Source organism: Pygocentrus nattereri, chromosome 27, assembly GCF_015220715.1.
Source record: "Pygocentrus nattereri isolate fPygNat1 chromosome 27, fPygNat1.pri, whole genome shotgun sequence".
NCBI lineage: Eukaryota > Metazoa > Chordata > Actinopteri > Characiformes > Serrasalmidae > Pygocentrus > Pygocentrus nattereri.
Window position 1 is genome coordinate 6,356,083 of NC_051237.1, and position 22,727 is coordinate 6,378,809.

A 22,727-nucleotide genomic window follows, 5' to 3' on the forward strand; every position below is an offset into this window, starting at 1 on the left:
TTGGATCATTTTCAAGTCTAATTTTTGTTTAATTTGGTTCTCTTTGTCTACTATTAGGACTTGTGTGACAATCTGATAAAGTTTTAGGTCAAATTTATGCACAAATATAGAAAATTCTAAAGGGTTCACAAACTTTCAAGCACCACTGTATGGTAACATAATGACAGTTTTCCTTGAACAAAGTCAAGAACCTTTTAGGGGCCTTTACTCTTAAGAAAATACAGTTATTTACCCATATAAGAATGGTGACCATCCCATGATCAGACTCATGCTGTCATTTTGTAAAGTTCTGCTATTGACAATACTATTTCATCCTGTTGTATTTCTTTCATAGGGAACATTATTCTCACAGCCCTCATTCTGCTTCTTCTCAAAAGATGCTGTAATGATGCAGCTTCTGTCCACTGGGATGGGATAGATTTACTGAACGTTGGAGTATATTATATTGTATTGTGCTGTATTGTAGTGCACTGCCACTGAATATGGGGTCAAGCATTGCAGTAAGCTAGAGCAGTGGAAATCAATTCCCTCCCAAAGCCTGAATGAAAGCGGCCTCCTGCTTACTTTACTGCATAGCTTAAAAGATGGTCCCGGGAGAGGCCTGCAATCCATTCATGGCGCAGCACGCATGAAGGAGCACCAAGACCAGGGCTTGATGAAAGGCCATGTTTCACTGGCAGTGTGCCATTAACGGAGCAAAGCGGGTTTGAAATCTTCATTTTTGGGGGGAAACCAGACTGTGAACATGGTGGAGAAAGATGAGAGCATCTTTTAACCAATCACAATTCTGGAATTCAATTTCATCTCAGAGAAATTACGAGCCTTCAGAAGGAACCGCTTTAGACATACATACTGCCTGTGGCCTACTGAGACAGGCTTGCTCTTTTATTCACATTCTATAGATTCTATCCTCCTTACTGTACGCACGGCCTCCATTTTTCTCTCCCCATCCCGCCATACCCATGTCGCTCTGTCTTGTTGCTTTATTTTCTCCATCTTCTTCCCTTCTTTCCTCTTTCTCCCCTAGAGGAGTGCCTCTAATTGTCTTCACTTGACATATTTCACCAATTACCCTAGGCCAGCGTTCTTTTGAGGGAGATGTGTTAGACCCAATGTGTTTAATGAGATAAGAGCAATTAGTCATGGATGCCCAGAGATACGTAAATTACGGTCTTATTGAGTGTGTAGCTGTTCGCCTGTGTGTATCCTCTGTTCTTCAGAAGTCAGTAACGACATTTTTATTAATTTAATTTCCTCTCAAAATGGCATTTAAGTAGAAGTTACTCATATTTTCAAGAGATGAAAAAGATTAGATAGCTGTCATCATCAGATAAACAGTGCACATTTAAAAAAGATGGTTCTTTAAGGGTTCTTTAGTAAAGGCAATGACATTGAGACAATAGATGAACCCATATACAACACACTCTCCATCAATCTGAAGAACCATTTCATGTTGCAAAGAACCAGAATGGTCAATAATAGAGCCATTCTCTTTACTAAAGAACCTTGAACAATCTTTTTGAAGTAAGTACTTAAAGATTTTATCTCTGAGAAACAGTAATCAAAATCAAGAAGGTCTAAACATCCATTCATCGTGAGAAGACAATTCAACGCTATGGGTCTGAAAGGATTTGTAGCTGCCAAGAAGCTGTTTCTGTAAAAAAACAAGAAAAAAAGACAAGCAAAGAACCTGCTGGTATTGTCAGAACTATGGACTGATTCCAGAACACGGACAAATCGGTAGGATGGCAGCTGTCATGACATCTGTAGTGCTTGCCACCCCATTTGCTCCCCCAATTCTCCATCCCTATGACAAAAACTTTCATTAAGCCGAAGTGTCTATTCTCACAGAACTCTTAAAATGGGTAAGAGGGTATATTGTTTGTGTTGTGCTATTCATTCACATAATGAGCCAATCAGACCAGATACATTTAGGTACACCCCAGTGAGTGCACAAGCTGCTTTCCAGGTCTAAATATAATCACACTACATTGGAGGAGAATTAGTACTGATGGAAATAGTAGCTTTTCTGTGCAAAATGTTACCTGAAAAAAACTAAGCAATTAATGTGTACTGGACTGAATTTCATATCATAACACTTCAACATCTAGACATCAACTTCATTGAATGCACTTGGGATTACTTGGACTGTGAGAAGCAAGGGTTTTTTTGGAATGGAATGGAAGATGTGATAAAGAAAAATGGTACAGAGCCCCTAAATGGATGTGTGATTAGCACCTGATACTATGGGGTGAGCAACAGCTACTATATGGTAAGCACCAGATATTATATGGTGAGCACCCAATAATATGTGGTGAGCTCCTGATACTAAGTGATGAGCACCTGATACTATGCTGTGAACACCATATGCTATCCAAAAAAATGTACCACATCTGTATCTGGTGCTCACCTGATAGTATCTGGTGCTCACCACATAATATCTTGTGCTCACCACATAGCATCAAGTGCTCACCAGATTTTTACCCCCCCCAAAAAAAAAAAAATACACCACACATTATTAACGCTTCTGTGTAATTTTAGGTCAAATATTTGCTTTTTTTTTCCTGATGCTGAAAAACAGGTCCTCTATGCGCTTTTGAAAGTTTCACCCTCTGCCTCCACCACCACCACAAAGTACAAAACGAGTCTGTGTTGTGTCATGAGGAGCTAAATTAAGGCAATATCTGCTGTGCCTCAATTTTATGCTTGGGAGTTCACCTTAATATCAGCACCATGCAATTGCTCATCAAGTGCAGCGTGATGCCACAGCATGCATGTTCAAATATCTGTCTGTTAATATTCATGTTCACCGTGAACCCCAGGCACTAAACACCTCCAAAAATCCTCAACAGAACTTTGCCACTTTGTTGCTACATGGATTCATCATCAGGTAGCATGTGAAGTCTGCACTATGCGCAAAAGGGGCATGCCATTAAAAATGAATCACAAAATGTTGTCATTTCCCAAAACCTTTTTTGAAGGGTGTCATGGGGATGAGCAACTGTCAGTCATTCTGAGTGTGTAGAACAGAGCTTTGCCTTCAGGAGCCACAGGAACACCGGCTAGGAAGAAAATGAGAGGAGAGCTGGCTCATCCCTCAGTGAAAGCAGTGACACATCTCTGCTTACTGCACTGAACTGGGACTAGCAGGGATAAGCTTACAGCGGAGAACGCCTGAAAGATCCTCTCTGAAAGTCCCCAGAGATAATGCTTATAGCGGATAAACAGATGTGGACCATATGCAACTATATTAGGCCTCTCCGGCACGAAAAAGAATCTGATCTGACGTTAGTAATTCAATTGAACAGGGATTTTATGTACAATAAAAACTGCCTCAATTATTTTCAACCATATAGAAAAACACAGAACAAAATATCATAATGAGAACAAACCCCATTATCCCTGATCATTCTCCTTCTCCTAAGGCTTATTGATATTCCTACACTTGCTATTTTGTGAAGTAGCGTTATTTGATCAAGTGCCTCTGTTGTACAGAAATCATTTAACATTTTACATAAAATTTCCTATTGAAAGTAACTAAATAGCCTTGATATTCAATAAGCAGAGCTGATTAGTACACACACACACACACACACACACACAAACACACACACACACACACACATAAATACACACAGACATACATCATATTTTCGTATGTGCTGCCCATGGCTCCAGTGTTGGAGTATTTACAAGTTAGTAATTACTTCTTTCAATTTGTAATGGGATTATGTCAAATATTACTTTTTGGAAAAGTAGTCTCTTTATGTTACTTCTGTATCACTCTGTACCAAATTGACATAATTGTGCTAGTTTTTGATATGTTGACAGTTGGGCTATTCAGGATCCCAGAGCTTGAACTAATTTAAAAATGTACATCCATTGGGCCCCATTCCTGTTTTTTCGCCCCACAATTACTGACTTACTTGTAGAACTGTTAACTTATTTTCATATGTTCAAACTTTTGATACATACACATATACACATACAGACAAATGTGTGTATGTACATGATTTATGTACATGTATAGAAAAACTATAAAGGATCACTGGATAATTTCTGATTTTCTCTTCTACCTTTGCTATATCAATTCATTTTAAGAAGTAAAGTCACTAAACATAGATCATTTGCAGTACTGTGCTCTGAGTTGCCTCACAGCTCTCTACCCTGCTAGAGAAAGTTTCTAAGGGAAACATTGTTTGGTGTGATATTTCAGTGGGCACAGGAGCTAATGAAAGTGAGCTGTGTATACACACACACACACACACACACACACACATATATATATATATATATATATATATATATATATATATATATATATATTTGTGTGTGTTTGAGAGCATGTGTGTGTGTAAGGAACTTCTGAGTGTGAGGAGTTTACAGTAATAAAGCTAGGCTCACAGAGGAGACCATGCTTTCCTCTCTCTCATTCTCCATCCCCCAGATAAACTCACTGATATCGCCACTTTAATTGGACAACAGAGGCACTCTTTCTCACACACACACATACACACACACATACACACACTCACTCACGCGCATGCACACCCACATGCACTCATACAGGACCCAGTAAACACTCACATACATCACGCAAACTGTGCTCATCTGTCTGACGCACCCATGCAGAAAATAACACTAACAAAAGAAACACACATGCACACACTCACACAGAGACCACCATATATTTAATTTCCAGTTAAAATGGCCATTAGGGACAAATTCTTCATTTTTCAGGTAGCTTCACTATATCAGTGAAAAGGGCGGGGTGCAGAAAAGAGAGATTATTCTGAGAAGATACTAAATTTGGGACATATGTATGACTCCAAGTCCAGATAATGTAACAAAACATATGTTTGTGTGTGTGGAAAAGATTCATAAATGAAGCATCTGTGTACATCACCCAAAAAGAGCTTGTAGTCAACATTAGTTTCTTGAAGATGGAGCCAGCACACACACACATATACACACACATACACACAGCCTGTTTCGTCTTTTCCATCACACTCACAAACAAACACTCTTTCTCCTTCTCTCTCCCTTTTTCCTTTTCACCCTCCCATCTCTCTTCCTCTCCGCCGTGCTAAAATAGGCCACATCAATTTTTCACGTGCCATCTTTCCTGCTTTCATAATGGAGCTGGCCTGAGTTAGGGCCGTGTCAGAATCTGCCTTTTAAATAACTCGCACTCAGGCTTGTCTCATAACTCATGCTTTGTTAGATATTACCTGGAAAAGCACCTCATGCAGGGTGATTCACTACACATTATCAGAGGCTCCTTTTGTGAGTGGGTGTGGGCCTCCTGGGGGGTGCTCAGTGAGAGGGGGCGGTTTCACAGGAGAAGGTGAATGGGATGCCCCTGTGTGTCATGGTTTGTGTGGGTTAAATGCAGACTCTCCCCTCCCACCCTGTCCTTTCACACTTGCAGCCCGCTACAGGCCCTGCAGTAATGACATGGAGATTAAAGAGCAGAGTGCTTTCTCCACACACAAATAGATAATGCATGCTTCTGCCCGGGTATTACCAATGCAGCACTAGCAGCAGCCAGCCTGATTATATTTATCTAAATTCCCACCCTGCTTCGCTCTAACACAACAAATGATAGCCTCAGCGGACTCAGCCATGCAACAATGAAGCAAAATGATATTGCATATGCGTGTGTGTGTCCTTATGTACACCATCCTACGGCTTTCAAATGCAGATGTGTAAAAGCACACGATTTACAAATCCTATTATTTAGAATGTTCTCTTGTTACTACTTAGAAAGAAAGATTATTCCATTCAAGCTAAAAGGCCTTTTAGAGGCCCCGTGTAACTTGACTACATAATCAATGACTACGTGATCGTTTACAATCAATAACAATCTTAACTTTTAATGGACGTTAATGTGAAGAGCTTTTATTAGTCATTTTAGAACACTTCCATTGGTCCATTCATCATGAAGTGTTCACATTGTGTGAATGACAACTGAGCCATTCCAATGAAAAACATATATTAACCGTTCCAACTTTTTTGGTTTTTGAGTGATTTTGTTTACTAGTGATTTTTACAAACAAAAAAGTTGCATACATTACTTTTCATTGCAAGGGCTCAACTGCTGTGTTTAAATTATGTGAATAGCTAAAAAGTCTGAAAAAACTGGGGGTACTTTTTGACAGCAGTGATACATGTCTGTAAAACTGGCTGGAACATTAAAAAAATAATGCTTGTGAACATGGTGAACATCAGTGTGTAAATTACCCCTCTGACATGGCTACCATGTAGGCTGGCCTCTCCAGAGTCGGCTGGCTGCCGACTCAATTGCCATAGTGGCGACAGCGCTAATTCTAGCTTCAATCTCTTTTGCATTTGGTTTGACAAATGAGTAACAATTCACTCTTTCAACCAATCTTTGGCAGGTTTTCAGATTTACAAATATCCTACAGCATATTGTAAAGTATTTTAGAGGTATTCTGAGCATAGCTACAGTTGCTAGGCTATGAAGGACCAACAAGGTGCTGCATCTTGCATACTACTAGTTAAGAATGCCAAAGATAGAAGCTGGCTGATTGGGGGAGAAGCAGCTTAACAATGACTTATGAAAGTCTATTTTACCCTAATGGACAGCAAAACATCATCATAAGTTCATTTTCAAGGACGCCCTCCCCTGTCAGAATTTTGATTTAGAGTCATTCAGGGGATCCAAGAAGTTAATTAGAGGGTCCTGGATTCCCATGATCCCTGTACTTTGCACCTTGACTAGCATATTCTATTTTAACAAAGTTAAGGTGCTTTTTTCAAATCCATTTGTAAGGACTCATGAAAAGTAAATGGTAAGTGGGCATTTTATAAATAACTTATGTAGTGGGACAGAGACAGGTTTGATGAATACTATACTATTGTTTAGTGTTTTTTTTTTTTTTACCTTGCTTAGTTTTATCAGTCTCATTTATGATTGCTGTATTTTGATTCTTCTAGTTGTTATTGATATTGATATGTTTTTGAGAAGGCTTTCTGTATTAGCGTTCAGTTTGTCTTGTGCTGGTTATCTTTAGGTTGTGTTTTGGATGCCATTAATATGAACTGCCCAGTTGTTTTATCATATGGTATATTCATATATTCGCTGTCATCTGCCATTTTAAATGCATAATGTCTACATAAAAAATGTGCATATAAATAAATTTGGCATTGAAGGCAGGTCTTAGGTTTAGCAGGCTGAAGGTCTTCCACAAAACATAAATAATGGTTATAAAAGCAATTATGATTATGTTGTGAGGAATATTCATTCCAATGAGTTACATTAGATTGTGGATGAGCACAGGTAAAAAAAAAAAACAAACAGAAGGGTTCCTCTGGAAAATTAGACTTTAGCATCAGATTCACAGTTTCTGCTACAAGACTGAAGTAATGGCATTTCCCTCCAAGTTGCTACAACCATGCCATGCCACTCTATAGATGAATAGCTGCCGAAGAAGAAAAAAGTCTACTGATTGAAAATCAAACAGGAAAAAAAACACTTCTGAAGAGCAGCAGTTTTGCTCCTCAGCTTGTTAGCACTCTGAGAGCCAACACATGCAGCAATTAAAGTGTAAAAGGCAGCAGAGAACAGAGTATATGTCGCTCTACTCTACTGAATAAACCATACCTACACTAATGAGATCCATTTCCTAATGGCTTTTCAATGAGATGCTTGTCTCTACCTCTCACACACACAATGCTCACATACTCATCGAAGGTCCGGCGTGTTCATTTTGTTTAATACATAAAAAAGAACACAAGATGCAGGCAATTAACTCAAGCACAATAGGAAAGGTTTTTGTTTTCTCTTTCAGACAATGACAGTAAAGCATATGAAGAGTTCATATCATTTTTCAGGATTACTAGAATAGATGCTCAAGTCTTTGGAAAAAAAAAATGAGCAGCTCTTAGTCACAGGCATTCAAACATCACAGGCATTCAGTCATCATGCGTTTTGTACTTTGCAAATCATTCAAGAGGTTTAGATGGACATCTCTGACTCCCTGATTTAGAGTAGATTTGTTTAGATGATTTTGATATAGATGATGTGTGTCACGATTGGCCCCTCCCAGTCTCCTCATGTGCTTATGTTTACCTTTGGCCTGTCCATGTGCTTGTGTTTACTTCCTGGTCTTCCATGTGCATTTGTTTTGGTTTTTCTGTCCTGCCCCTTTGTTTGGTTACTCCAGCCCTGATTGTCCCCACCTGTGTTTCCACCTGTGTCTTGTGATTCCTTGTTAGCCCTCATGTATTTAAGCCCTGTGTTTGCCTTGGTCTGTGCTGGCCTTTGTTGTTTATTGTTCTGGTTGTACTGGTCGAAGTATTTGATATCATTTGGTGTTTGTTTCTTCTGGCCTCTGTTGTTTGTTGATCCTGTTTTCATTTTGTCATGTCTGTCCCTCCTTCTCTCTGTGTTGGCTATTTGACCCTGGACCGTGGTGACTATGACCCTGGATTTGCCCCTAATAAAAGTCGCTTATCTCAGCATATGCGTCCGCCTCCTCGCTGCACCTACTGTACCTGTGTACTCGTGCTTGTGAGTTTTATGACCCACCTTGCCTCTTGTTCTGGGCTCTAGGTAGTATAATTTCAGGATTCATTACTAAATGCTTGAGTCTTTCTAAGGTTCTTACAAGCAGACCGATAAACAGGCATTAAAACACTACATCACAGATATTCAGTCATCATGTTTTTGCTTTATAAATCATTCAAGAAGTATATTCATCCCTGACTCTCCTATTTAAAAGAGATTTGTTTACATGACTTTGATGTATAATTTTTATAGTGTTTAATGTAGTGTTTTTCCACAAGGTAGTGTGATGCAGTAGTTACAAATTCCTGATCATGCTTTTGGTAATCATTTCTCCTTTCTGAATGATGTGCTGAATTTGGTTATGCTTCTTCCCGGAGTACCTAGCATACTGAAATAGGATATGCGGGTGTGATGGGGAGCGAAGAGGTGGATGCACATGCTGAGACAAGTGAGATTTATTATGGGCAAATCCAGGGTCATAGTCATAACAGTCCAGGTTCAAGTAGCCTATACGGAGAGATCGTGGGGCAGACATGACGGACACCAGAATTCAACAGAACAAGCTGAACAGAACAAAAACCACAGCAGATACCAACAAAGACCAGCCAAGACAAGGGGCAAACACAGGGCTTATAAAGGAGGGATAACGAGGGACAGGTGAAAACAATCAGGGGCGGAGTCAACAAACAAGGGGGCTGAACCAAAACAAACGCATATGGAAGACCAAAAGAAAAAGCACATGGAGTGGGAGGAGCCAATCATGACAGGGTGGAGCTAGAAAGAGTACAGAACATCATCACAGACTGCCATTTCTAAAAAAACACCAGCTAGCCAGTATCACTGTCCTCACATCAAATGAAATGCTGAGTACAAGCTAAATCTGAGCGTTAAACTACAGTTGTTTGTGTTTATTGTTAGTAGTTGCATTGCATGTGTAATCATGACCACCACCCAACCTCCAGAGAGCCCTACCTACTTTCATGGTTCCATTGCACCATGGGAAATGGACACAGGTCATCACTCATCCAGGGTATGGATTTGTAACTGTAGCATGCTGTACAACACATGGTGAAAAATCTTTAGACAGGTTTGTAAGCATGCCCACAAGTTGGTAAGCATGACCACACCTTTGTAAGCATGATCATCATGGCTATTCCATGCATGCAGTCAACTCCACAGTTCAGTGATGAGCAAAAGGCTTGCTATAAAGCTTGCTTTTCAGCATGAAGACTGTGTAAGTTCAGAAAAATGCCTCCAGTCTTCCTCTATTCCTTCACATTCCAGCAATATTTACATCATATTTTTGGTCTCTATGATAAAGCAAGTGAAAAACAAAACAGAGAAAAGCTTTGAAAAATGCTGCATTTCAGGCCGGAAATAAACTCTTACATTTTTAAAGAAGTCAGAAAAATGAACTGCTCAGCAAAACACTACCCGTCGTAGATTTCTCAGAAGATTTCTCTGTCAACATAGAGAATTAATTTGGCTCAGAGTTTGACAGCCTTAGTTGCAGCATTAGTAATTAACAGGACACTCCCACACACATACACATTAATGCAAATACCCATCATGACCAATTTGTTCCAGTGAAGAGCTGGAACACTATATACAGTACTTGTCATTAAGGTCAGGGCTGCCAATACTGCTATTATGATGCTTGCTTAACAATCTACAATACATATGTTGTACCACTGGAGCCTTATGATCTATCATGCCATAAAAAACACTCCTGAGGATAGAGGGAGGGTTTGTGATAGAGTTTAGAGCTTCAGATGGAGCAAAAATAAAAAACAATGTTAACAATGTTAAATTCAATCAAGAGCTGCCTCCAATAAAGCCTAGTTTAATTTGATCCAATTTGGCTCAGTCTTCTTAATTTGATGCTATTTCTAAGTCATACTCTTGCAGAATTACTTATTTGTGACACTGAAACAATCATTAAGCCTCCTAAGTACAACTAACAAGCCTGTAGATTAGAGACCTACACAGGCGTGAAATTGAAATCCAATCCTGAACCGCAATTTTGTGACCAAACCTGACCAGGCTTAACTGATAATGGTAAATTTGACCCCAGACCTGACTCATACCAACTTACACTACTGTAGAATGGCTGCATCCACTGTCAGTGTATCTATGCAGACACGATGTGACAGTCTTCCTGGTGTCGCAGTTCAAAATAATAAGGCAGCTCCACACTGTATGCGATCTGTATGAATTTTATTTGATGTAAAGACCAGGTAATGTTTCTACAATGAAGATGACTCATTTGAAATTTTAAACAATTCTATTTTACCAAGCTTTTTGTTTTTCCTCCCATAGTGAACAGTTAGCAAGACAATTCTAATAGAGTTAAAGTGATTATCAATTCCAAAAAGCACTCTATAACCTCCTTCTGCAGGCACTTCAGTGGCCATTTCACTGGAATGAAAATGGACTCAAATATATTTAATTAATACAAACAAATCAAATATTGTTTCTCGTAACACTGTTGTCATATTAACTAGGACGCTACTGACTTTCTGTGTGTGAGATGTTGTGAATCTGTGGTTAGCTGCTAGTGAACAAAGAGGCGTGAAAGCAGAGGGGTGATGCTGTGAAAACAGTTCACACCTGTCCACAAAGCCAGAACTGAGATAGCACAGACAGCACTTCTGTAGCTTTACTGAAATAAAAGAATTGTGTAAAATTTAACCACAAAAAATAAATTGTACATATGTCAAATTACTTGCTCAGCTATGTAGGCAAAAATCCAGTGCATGTCTGGTTTTGCACACATTTCCATCAAAATACATTCCATCAATGCCATTGAGAAAAATGCATAGTGCAAAAACAGAGGAATCTCCAAAACAGACAGAAAATGGATTTATGGTTATTGTGAAAAGGGGTGAAAACTGCACTTGTGCACCCACATTTAAAACACCTGCCAATATAGTACTATATTGTATAGTAATATTAAGATTCCTGGTTTGAGCAGAGAACAGAGACATAGCTTTCTTCCCACCATGCAGCTTTAGTTCCATGCCTGGCAGAAGCCGCCAGTTCCTCAGCCATGAGTCACTTCAGGCCTCAAAGCAAGAGCCTAGACTGAGCATACAGGACAGCATTAAACCTTCTGATCTCTTCACCTACAGGCTATGGCTGCTGTTCCATTTGATGTTTTTCAAAGCTAATGATGTGTTACTGAAGGACTAGCTAGGACCTAACAAGTTGCTGCGTGACAGACCCAGCACGAAGTTCAGACACTGTTTGTGAGGTTGCTGTAGCATCATTATTTGCAATGGTTTATAAAGACACAATACAATAAAATAAAATACAGTTAAAAGCATCTAAGTGATTCTATTACATTTCTTACAAAACTTATTATTAACCGCTGTACATTTCAAAAGGAAAGCAATGAATATGATTGCACTTGAATGGGCCAGTTTTAATTGCTGAGGGAAGAGGAGTCATCACTCTGCAAGAATTACTCAAAGTAATCCAATAACTCAGAATTCAAATTAAATATAGAATGCGAAAAGAATGAAAATGAGAGAGAGGAAAGTAGGGAATAAGAGAGAGAGAGAGTGAAAGTAAGAAAGAAAGAAAGAAAGAAAGAAAGAAAGAAAGAACTGCAGTCAGCTTAGGACTTGATAAGTGCTTCTCTGGACAAAGATATTGAAAAGCAGAAGGATAAGCATAGAACTAAGAGAGAGCAACTGGATTTGCAGCTCTCAGTGGTATGTGATAGAACATCAGTAGAGATATGAGGTGTGCCAGCGAAGGCCATCCAAGCAGTAGGAATCCTACTTCACGGATCCGAAGTCACACAGCATTATGGTTGCTCAGGGAGAAGTGAAGACCAGTGAGATGCTGTCCTCAGTAAAAGAGAGAGGAAGACCCTATTCATGCCTGTCTAAACTGTGCACGATAATTGCACCATGAGCAAGAGTAACTGAAGCTCATGATATGACACAGAATCGTGAATCAAACAAAAAAATCATGAATTGACTCTAGTGACATTAAGTTTATAGGAGTGGAGCAATGAATGCCCAGCATCAGAGCAATGGATGTACAGACATAAATAATTAACATTTAACGTTCAATTTTTTTCAGCCACAACCTGCCAAAAGTGGCATTTGCAAGCCCCTCTTATTTACTCTGTTGGCCTGTGTAACGTAGAGCGATAAGGAAGAGGATGTATGTGCTGTGAAAAGCAAGATTTATTTGGGGCATGTTTGAAATGGTCCAGGTTCAAATAGCCAACATGGAGAGATAGAGAGTCAGACATGACAAAAGAACACACGGAAAACAAACAATGGTGGCAAGAAGAACAAAAAACACCAAACACTTCAATCAACACAGTTCATACATACAAAGACCAGCATAGACTTAGATCCATAGTTATTAATGAAGAATTTGCTGGTTACTGAATCTTAAGACTTGATAAGATTTATAATGCTAAGCCTGCAGTTAAAGCGGTTAAACAACATTTATTTCCTGAAAATGAAACTCAATAAAGCTATTGATGTTTCTTCTCCAATCCTGTGGAGAAGATGAAGGGAGAAGCCATGTACTCACCCCTCTGTCAGCCATCTGCCCTCCCCCTCTCTCCCACCTCCCCTCTGAAACGGCCGTAGCGCCTGAAGTCTGAATTAACCTGCGTCTCTCGGCTGTGTTCTAATTGCAATTCTAATTGCTCCTTGGCTTACACTTCGTCCCACGGCATTGGTCCAAATCAAATGGCCTACTTTTCAATATTGATTGAATGCTAAGCATTGCTTACATATACTGTTTGCATTGCTTAGTCATTTCCCATTAGACCCCTGCAGCTCTCTTGGCCAATCCCTGCCCGCCTTAACTCACCTCCTTCTCAACTCTCATAATTGTCTGACATCCTGCTTCATCCCAGTTATTAAAGGCACAAGTTAATGCTACTGCTTATTCAGCCTCCTTTTGTTTTTCTTTATGTCTCTTTTATGCTAGTCCTTGCCCTCATTATTTTTCAACCTCGACCATTAAACCACAGACCCAAAGCTCCTCTAATTGCATCTGGGACTGCTGGTCTTTATGGGGTTGCCATGGTGACTGCCCGAGCTATCCTCAGCTATGCTCAAGCTTTGGGCTTCAAGCACTAACCTATGCCTCCATGCATCCATCCATCTCTTTCTCTTTCTCTCTTTGTATTCATTCATTGCCTTTGTAGTAGAAGGGTCTCACCCAACAACTGCTAAGCTGTGGTGACAGAAGCTGTCAGAGTAACTCCATTAATGTGCTGGGACACACCCATACATTGCTTCTGGTTCCAGGTCTTAATAATTGAGCACATGAACAATACTACATGAAAGTTGGTTGGATTTACAGTCTAGGAGCAACCTGTAACACAAGAGATGTGGAGGCTGGAGTTAAGTGGGAGACAATGAAGTACCAAATGTGACAAGCTCAGTAATATCCATGAAAAAACAAACAAATCTAAAGTAAAACTATGAAAACACAATTTGTTGGCTACACACACTAATTACATTAAAATTTTTCTAATTAAAAATCAGGACCAAACAGCACACACTAACTATGCAAGGAACAATGCAAAACTAAGAGCTGTACTCTATTCCACAGGATCAGTAAGCAGTACCTTTATAATCCCTTCAAACTGAGCACAAGATGTCGATTAGTCGATTGAACTGCAGCTGATCAAGTATCTTCAGTAGCATTAGCTTGTGACAAGACATGGTAAATGTTCCTGTAATGTCCTGCAAAGTGATAAACCTACTCCCTACACCAGTGTTCACCAATACTGCTCCTTCTCTACTTTCCTGTAGAGTTTAGTTCTAATCTAAACTTAAAACACATCATTCAGATGATCAAGGATTCATGAGAACAAAAATTAGCTGGATCAAGTGGGGTCAATCAGGATTGGAGCTAAATTCTACAGGAAAGGTCTGTGGGGGGTCAGGGTTGGTGACCACTGCCTTACACAGTTTTGAAGTTCTCTTTCAAAGGAACATCCATAAAATAAGGGAACTACTTGTGCAATTGGAAGGCACCTAAGATACAGCTGGGGGCAATGATTAAAGGGGAAGTTACAAACAAAACACAGGTGGACATGATAACGAGAAGGCCAAGCTAGGGTTGAACTGAGAAGACGAGACCAGCTTGGCCAGGGGACCTGTGAAACAACTTTTAATTGGTGTAGAATCTTCAAACTTTAAAATAGGTTCTGTCATTGCTCTAAGAACCTGTTTTGGCAAGTTTCTGAAGTTGTGATTCTTTTTGAGCAGTGTTACTGAACAATAATTGATGTTGCCAGTTCCTAAATAGTGTATTTTGTGCCAAGCTAAATGAGATTTGGATTTTAACATCAATGTCCTCAAAATGACTCATGTCTGATTTATTGACACTAATTACAGACTTTGCTGTAGAGTATGATTAGATACTTTCTAACCATGAAATACAGAAGTAGCGTCTCCAAGAAGAACCGTTGTCTATTTTCTGGGACCAGCTGTTGCCACTGTGAATACTGGCACAGAGGTTTTGGCATCTTAGCCGCCAAGTCATTCACGTGGACAGCCGCAAAGCACAGCTGCAAGATAAGTTCTTCAATCCCAAGCAAGCAGGCACACTCACACAGTCGATGCTAGCCAACGATGAAACAACAACCATAAAAATCAAACCCTTACAGACCCACAACATTTCCAACTCTTAAAGCACCACTGCACACATTCTTTGTGTTGAATCATCTTCCTTTCCTCATAAGCACGAAATCCTTTTTTCCCAAGTAAGACTTACTACAAGTGTGATGTGATCTTACATAGCTTGCTAAATAACCTCTGAGAGTCTCCTTCTGCTTTGATGTTTCGCTCTACATATCAATAAGTAAATAACCCATAGGATTAGAGTAGGATGACGCCATAGCTGAACACTCTGTTCTCCAACTTCATAGTTAGTTAAACATGTTTTCTTTCTCTATGGGTCATCAATAATTCAACTCACTTCACTTACAGCTTGGTCATAATGTACACCACAGCCCAGAGTCAAGGCTGATTATAGAGGCATTACTGGATGTAATGCATTTATCCATTCATTTGCTCATAGCAGGCAGCGTATGGGCAGCCAGCCCACAACACACTGCTGTGTAAACCTGATGTAGTAACTGTCTTTGCTATTTCAGATTATACAAAATGTGCATCAGAGAGTTTTGAGCTGCTATGATGTTGGGAGAGTTGTTGAATATAGGAATGTCACTCAGTTGAGCAGACTGATCTGTTGGTTATGGTTGTTTGCAAGAGCCTGCAGGGTTCAGCTGCCTCAGTCTCAGCTGCTCTCCTTCCTTCAGTGCCTCCCCAGCCATCAGTGAAGGAAGCTGAGGCACAAATGTAAACATTCATAGACAGAGCTGTGCCCTGTCAAACTACCAAATGTGCTCAGTGCAAGAAGCTCCATGGGATGATCAAGTGGGTTTCCCTTTGAAATCCTTCTATGGCTGTTCTGGGTAGTACATACATAAAGACTTCATAACTCATGCATAACCATTCAATAACATATTAATAAAGCACTGCATCTGTCTGTGTGTGTGCACACAGCAAATGTTCACAAGATGACATACACTATATAAACAAAAGTATTGGGACCTCTAATGGGGTGGGCTGGTTGGTGTAGTCTGATGGATGAGTCTGGGTTTGGCGAATGCCAGATGAATGTTACCTGCCTGACTGCATTGCGCCAATTGTAAAGATTGGTGGAGGAGGGATAATGCTTCAGCAGACCAAGACCCTTTGGACGATTCTATGTCTCCAACTTTGTGGGAACAGCTTGAAGTCCCTTTTCTGTTCCAGCATGAATAAGCCCCAGTGCGCAAAGCAAAGGTCCATATAGGCATGGTTGGGTGAGTTTGCTGTCAGAGGACTTAACTGGCCCTTACTGAGCCCTGACCTCAACCCCATCAAACACCTTTGGGAGGAACTAGAACAGAGATTGTGGGCCAGGCCCTCTCGACCTCACAAATGCTCTTCTGGATGAATGGGCAAAAATTCCCACAGACACACTCCATAATCTTGTAGAAAGCTTCCCAGAAGAGTGGAAGCTGTTATAGCTGCAAATGGGAGTCCAACTCCATATTAATGCTTACTGATTTAGACTGGGATGTTATAAAAGATCCTGTGGGTGTAATGTGCAGGTGTCCTAATACTTTTGTCCAGACAGTGTATGAGGGACTTATATGTACTGACTTAAGGGGCTTTAAGCTAAAATGATTGACATTTTTTCCTTGTGTAACTGTACTATGAAGCATATTCTCAGTACAAGAATGTCTTGGAACTTACAAGGCAGAGGGCCAGTTATAAAAACATTTGTTGAAAAAGTTCCCTGTCTGAGTACAAAAGTACAACCCCAATTCCAATGAAGTTGGGACGTTGTGTAAAACTTAAATAAAAACAGAATACAATGATTTTCAAATCCTTTAAACCTGTATTCAATTGAATACACTACAAAGACAAGATATGGATCAAACGGATAAATTTGATGCCTGCAATAAGTTCCAAAGAAGTTGGGACAGGGGCAACAAAAGACTGGGAAAGTTGACAAATGCTGAAAAAACACCTGTTTGGAACAGTCCACAGGTGAACAGGTTATTTGGAAACAGGTGAGTGTCAAGGTTGGGTATAAAGCAGTTCACAAGCAAGGATGGGGCGAGGTTCACCACTTTGTGAGCAACTGTGTGAGCAAATAGTCCAACAGTTTAAGAACAACGTTTCTCAACGTGCAATTGCAAGGAATCATCTAGAGTCCATAATATCATCAAAAGATTCAGAGAATCTGGAGAAATCTCTGCAAGTAAGCAGCAAGGCAGAAAACCAACATTGAATGCCCGTGACCTTCAATCCCACAAGCGGCACTGCATTAAAAACCGACATCATTCTGTAACAAATATTACCACATGGGCTCAGGAACACTTCAGAAAACCATTGATAGTAGATGTCGCTACTTTAAAACTCTAAGTTAAAACTCTGCCATGCAAAGTGAAAGCCATATATCAACAGCACCCAGAAACGCCGCCGGCTTCTTTGGGGCCGAGCTCATCTGAGATGGACTGATGCAACGTGGAAAAGTGTCCTGTGGTCTGACGAGTCCACGTTTCAAATTGTTTTTGGAAATCATGGACGTCGTGTCCTCCATGCCAAAGAGAAAAAGGACTGTCTGGATTGTTATCAGCGCAAGTTCAAAATCCAGCATCTCTGATGGTGTGGGGGTGTGTTAGTGCCCATGGCATGGGTAACTTGCACATCTGTGAAGGCACCATTAATGCTGAAAGGACCATACAGGTTTTGGAGCAACATATGCTGCCATCCAAGCAACGTCTTTTTCAGGGATGTCGCTGCTTATTTCAGCAAGACAATGCCAAGCCACATTCTGCACGTGTTACAACAGCGTGGCTTCATAGTAAAAGAGTGCGGGGGCTAGACTGGCCTGCCTGCAGTCCAGACCTGTCTCCCACTGAAAATGTGTGGTGCATTATTAAGCGCAAAATATGACACCAGAGACCCCGAAATGTCGAGCAACTGAAGTTGTACATCAAGCATGGAAGTGAAATAATTCCACCTATAAAGCTTCAACAATTAGTGTCCTCAGGTCCCAAACGCTTATTGAGTGTTGTTAAAAGGAAAGGTGATGTAACACAGTGGTAAACATGCCCCTGTCCCAACTTCTTTGGAACGTGTTGCAGGCATCAAATTTAAAATGAGTGAATATTTGCAAAAAACAATAAAGTTTATCTGTTTGAACATTAAATATCTCTTCTTTGTCGTGTATTCAATTGAATATAGGTTGAAAAGGATTTGCATCATATTCTGTTTTTACTATGTTTTACACAGCATCCCAACTTCATTGGAATTGGGGTTGTACAAAATACAAAAGTACATGATTCAATGAATGAGTTCTATTAAGGAGACCTGTGCGGCTGCAGACATAAAAGGATTCCTTAACATCAATTCAGATTTTACTTTAAGTCAAGTATATATATATATATATAGTTGAGGAATCCTTAACATCAGTATATATATATATATATAACATCAGTATATATATATATATATATATATATATATATATATATATATATATATATATAATATTAACATATATAACCTTGTATCTCCAAAATGTTAACTTTACAGGAGAAGGAAAAAAACTGCTTTACTTTTAATGTAAGTCAGTGGAACAGTTTTTCCAAGTCATTTTGGGCTGTTTCTTGTAGTCCATTAATCACGAAATTTACACACAATGTAAAAGGCAACAGGCCTTTTCTTAAACTATGTCAAAAACTAAAAAATGACAAAAATGGAAAGACATGATTTTCTTCCAATGGCGGTGATAAGTTATTCTTAACTAGGCCTTGTAAGTTCTATTACTTTGGAATGGTGCATAATAACTGTATTATCTAAATATTTCTGCCAGTTTAGTTTAAGGCCCTTTTGTTAATACAATCATTTACTTCATAAAACATGTAATGCATACAAATAACACATAATGATACTTTATTCAGAGCTTCAGTCCATATGAGGGTAGCTTTCAAATAAATTCTTTCCCAGTTCTACAATGTAGCTCTCCTTAGGCAGTTTAAAAATACTCCCCAATAACTCCAAAACCTCAAACTCAATTAATCAGAAACTTCAGCCTTCCGGTTGGCTTGACTAGAATATACTGTTGTGGTATGAAGAAATGATACAGTATATAGAGTATTACAAAGGGCACTTAGCCTGTAATAGATCAGTCAGTAGCTTCAGGATAGAAAGGAAAATTGTTTGATATGGCCAGGAGAGAACTTCAGAAAGATACAGAGAGGGACAGAGAGAGAGAAAGAGAGAGAGAGAGAGAGAGAGAGAGAGTGAGAGAGTGAGAGAGAGCACATAATAAGAGGATAATCTTGCTTTGACTCTTCTGTCTGATCCAAGGTCAAGCACTGACACAAAGTCAAAAAGAACTGGGAATCTATTGCAGTGCCAAAGCACAGGCGGGTGAACAGCTATCTAACATGGCAGGGACATTAAATAGCAATTTATTTCCATTGCCTACTTTTGTGTCTGCCAGTGGAGCGAGTGGAGCGCTATTTTCAGATAGAAAGATGAACTGCCTATCTTAGCTGCTGCTCTGCTAACATTCTTGTGCAGTGCCCTATGGAACATGCATAATTGCGTGTCAACATTTTTAAGGGCCTCTGTCAATCCCAGTTATTTACAAATGTTTACAGATGTATAACAAGTTACTCAGTGGTTTATACCAGAACCTTTCAATAGAATATGATGATCAGACCTGGAAAGCAGGAATGTGTGAGCAGACACCAGGACAAGTATAGGGGGACCACTTTACCACACTGCTAATCGTCTCTGTAATTACCACTTAACATCGCCATATGGAGCTCCCTATTAACCTCCCTTACTTTAGTCAGTGTGTGGTTAGGATGAGCTTGATAGCTTGAGGCTATAATATATATACTATAATACAATATAAACTTGCCGAACACTTTATTAGAAATGGCTACCTTATAGGTTTTGATTGTGTACAGTTAGAGACTGCAGGTCATCTGTTGATGGTGTTAGCTGTCCACTAGCATCTCTCAAACTAGCCCTGATCACCATTATGTCAGCATCACCATAGTGTTCATGAAATTGAACTGTTGTTGGTTGTAATAACTTCTGTCTTGTTGATATTATTAAATAATCATATGTAAACAAGTCAAACGGAGTTGTTTTAAATGATATAATATACAGTGACTTGGCAACTTCACTTTCTTTGGTCACTATAATGATTTCCATTGGCTCCTGGCACCATTTATTTGCATATAAGCTGGGTCTTTCATCCTTGTTTGTACTTATCGTCTACATAGCCTACATTCCCTTGTGTTTATGTTTCTCTTATGCTACTGCATGGCTGCAGAGGAGGTTTTTATGCAGGCTGGCCACTAAAATCTAACATCCAACTCAAATTTCTCAACTTGTATTGCTTATTTTACCATAAATAGTTGAAAATAACCATATTAAGTTAAATGAACGAATACATCATACATGAAAATGATGAGCCCTATTATTCAACTTATGTGATTCATTTGCAGTTAATGATTACGTATTGCAACTGAGTATCTAAAGAAACTAGCAAACACAATTGTATAGAATTAATTGACAACATTTTTTGTACTTTTCATTTTGTTGAGTGTTGTGAACAGTCCCCTACACTGAAAGCATCTAACCATTGGTGGTTGCGTGGTCAGACACCAAGAAACCAGGGGTGCTGCGAGAGAGTATATTTGTACACCTATATTGCGGTCCCCATAAGGCAGATGAACCATATGGGCTAAAGAAAGTACATGCATATGATGTATACATGTGCTTATGCGTTCGTGTATGTTTAGTATAGTCAGTGACAGCACCTGTTTCCTGTTTTGTAATTTCTAATCTCCATGTTAAGCACCCTGCAACAGATCAGAGAAAAAAAGCCACGGAGTGGAGAGATAATCAATTTTACTTTCCCTTCCCCTTCTGAGCTCTTATATATTTTTCCCTTCAGTGTTAAATAACACCATGATTCTCCTAAACAACTGCACAGAAGACAGTTAAATACAAAGGCTCAGCAGCAATTAATATGCTCTCACATTCTAAAGTAATCTTTATAAAGATGTAGTAATATCTATACAATCAAACCTCAAAGGGCGTGTGGGCACTTTAATCTTCCGCAGTGCATTCTCATGGAGACAGGGACCTGAGGCTTACTGCAGGGTGCTGAGACACCTTCATCTCCACCACTCCCGCAGACTGAGCCGTGGCCGCTACCTCTAGCACTGGAGCATTGAAGTAAACACTTAATCCATAATAAGCTGTAACGGTAGTGCCGAGCCTTGCCTTGTGTGGGCGAACCTGAATTTCCGGCAGTGCCACGTCAAAATTGAAACGCCAATTCCAATTCCGCCACGGTAATTAAAAGTGACCCCCTTTTTTCGCAGGGCTGAATTTAGAATCACAATCGAATTGAAAACAGAACGAGCAGGACTTGAGGAGAATTGACAGCAAGAAAAGTGACCTCTGTTGAGCTCAATGACAATCATTATGGATGTGGTAATGATCCTAACACAGCTTTCGGATATAATATCCAAGTTATTATTGTATTTCTTTTTCCCTTCGCCACTTCTAACCTGAGAAAAATGAATTGCTGCTGCGTGACCATCTATGTGGCCAGCAGTGTTATGACCTCAGCGTCTGTGTGGGCAATGGAAGACAAACCGTTCTGCTGTCCCCTCTTTGGCCTGCGTCTCACTGGACTGGGCTTATGATGGATGAGGCCAGAGCACTGAAGTGGCAGGATGGGAGAAAAATCAGTGAGACAGAGGCAATCAAGTCATGTTCTCAGTTCCACATCGGCCACATGCTTACCACCAACATCTAATGATATCAAAATGACATCACTGAGGATTATAAGGTCTTCTCTGAGTAGCAGTGAAGTCCATATATATAGAAAACAGAGATAGTTGTTGTCATGGTAGTGTAAATAGGAACTGTAAGTGGGGGATGTGGTGCATGCAGCTGTGTGCTTTTCATTACAAGATCTATAGCTTAGCTTTTTTAATTGTTGGAAGCTGAATCAAAGAGGGTAGGTACCCACCTGGGAGGAGACCCCTACAAAACACATAACATCACTGACATATAAGAACCTCATAACCCCCAATCAGTGGCTTTATAGGAGAAAGAATATATGGTTACTGGACAATCAAAAAGGTCAATATAGCATGTAAACATGTAACATTTTATATTCTCACACAAACCTGCATTAAACTGTATACCATGTATAACCAATTTGTTTTGTCTACATTTGTACTTGCATGCAATGTGCACAATGTTCTTTGGTGCCTAATGTGCTTGTTTTATGTGTTCTGTTCTTTTAATGCTGCCATGTGCCTGTTTTAAAAAGCAGATGAAAATGAGTCACATTTACATACTGCAACAATGATGCTGATTAATATGTATTGTCCCTGTTAAATGATCAAATAAACCAAGTGAAGAAAAATCAACATTCTAAGTGTGCTAATTTTTCCATAAATGGGTCATATTCAACATTTTCCTTGTAGGTTTTCTCCCTGAGGTCCGTTTATGAGGTTTGTGTGGGTACCATAAACAGTCACAAATCATTTCTACTATTCTAACTATTTTTCAGCCTCTTTTTATCTCTGAAAATTAAA

The 22,727-nt window shown here is 39.6% G+C and overlaps 1 protein-coding gene across 2 annotated transcripts in view; it reads right to left on the bottom strand.

Annotated features, from left to right (window-relative positions):
- The window catches only part of dlgap3 (discs, large (Drosophila) homolog-associated protein 3), a 195,820-nt gene that overhangs the window by 150,845 nt on the left and 22,248 nt on the right, over positions 1-22,727 (bottom strand). The window lies entirely within an intron of this gene.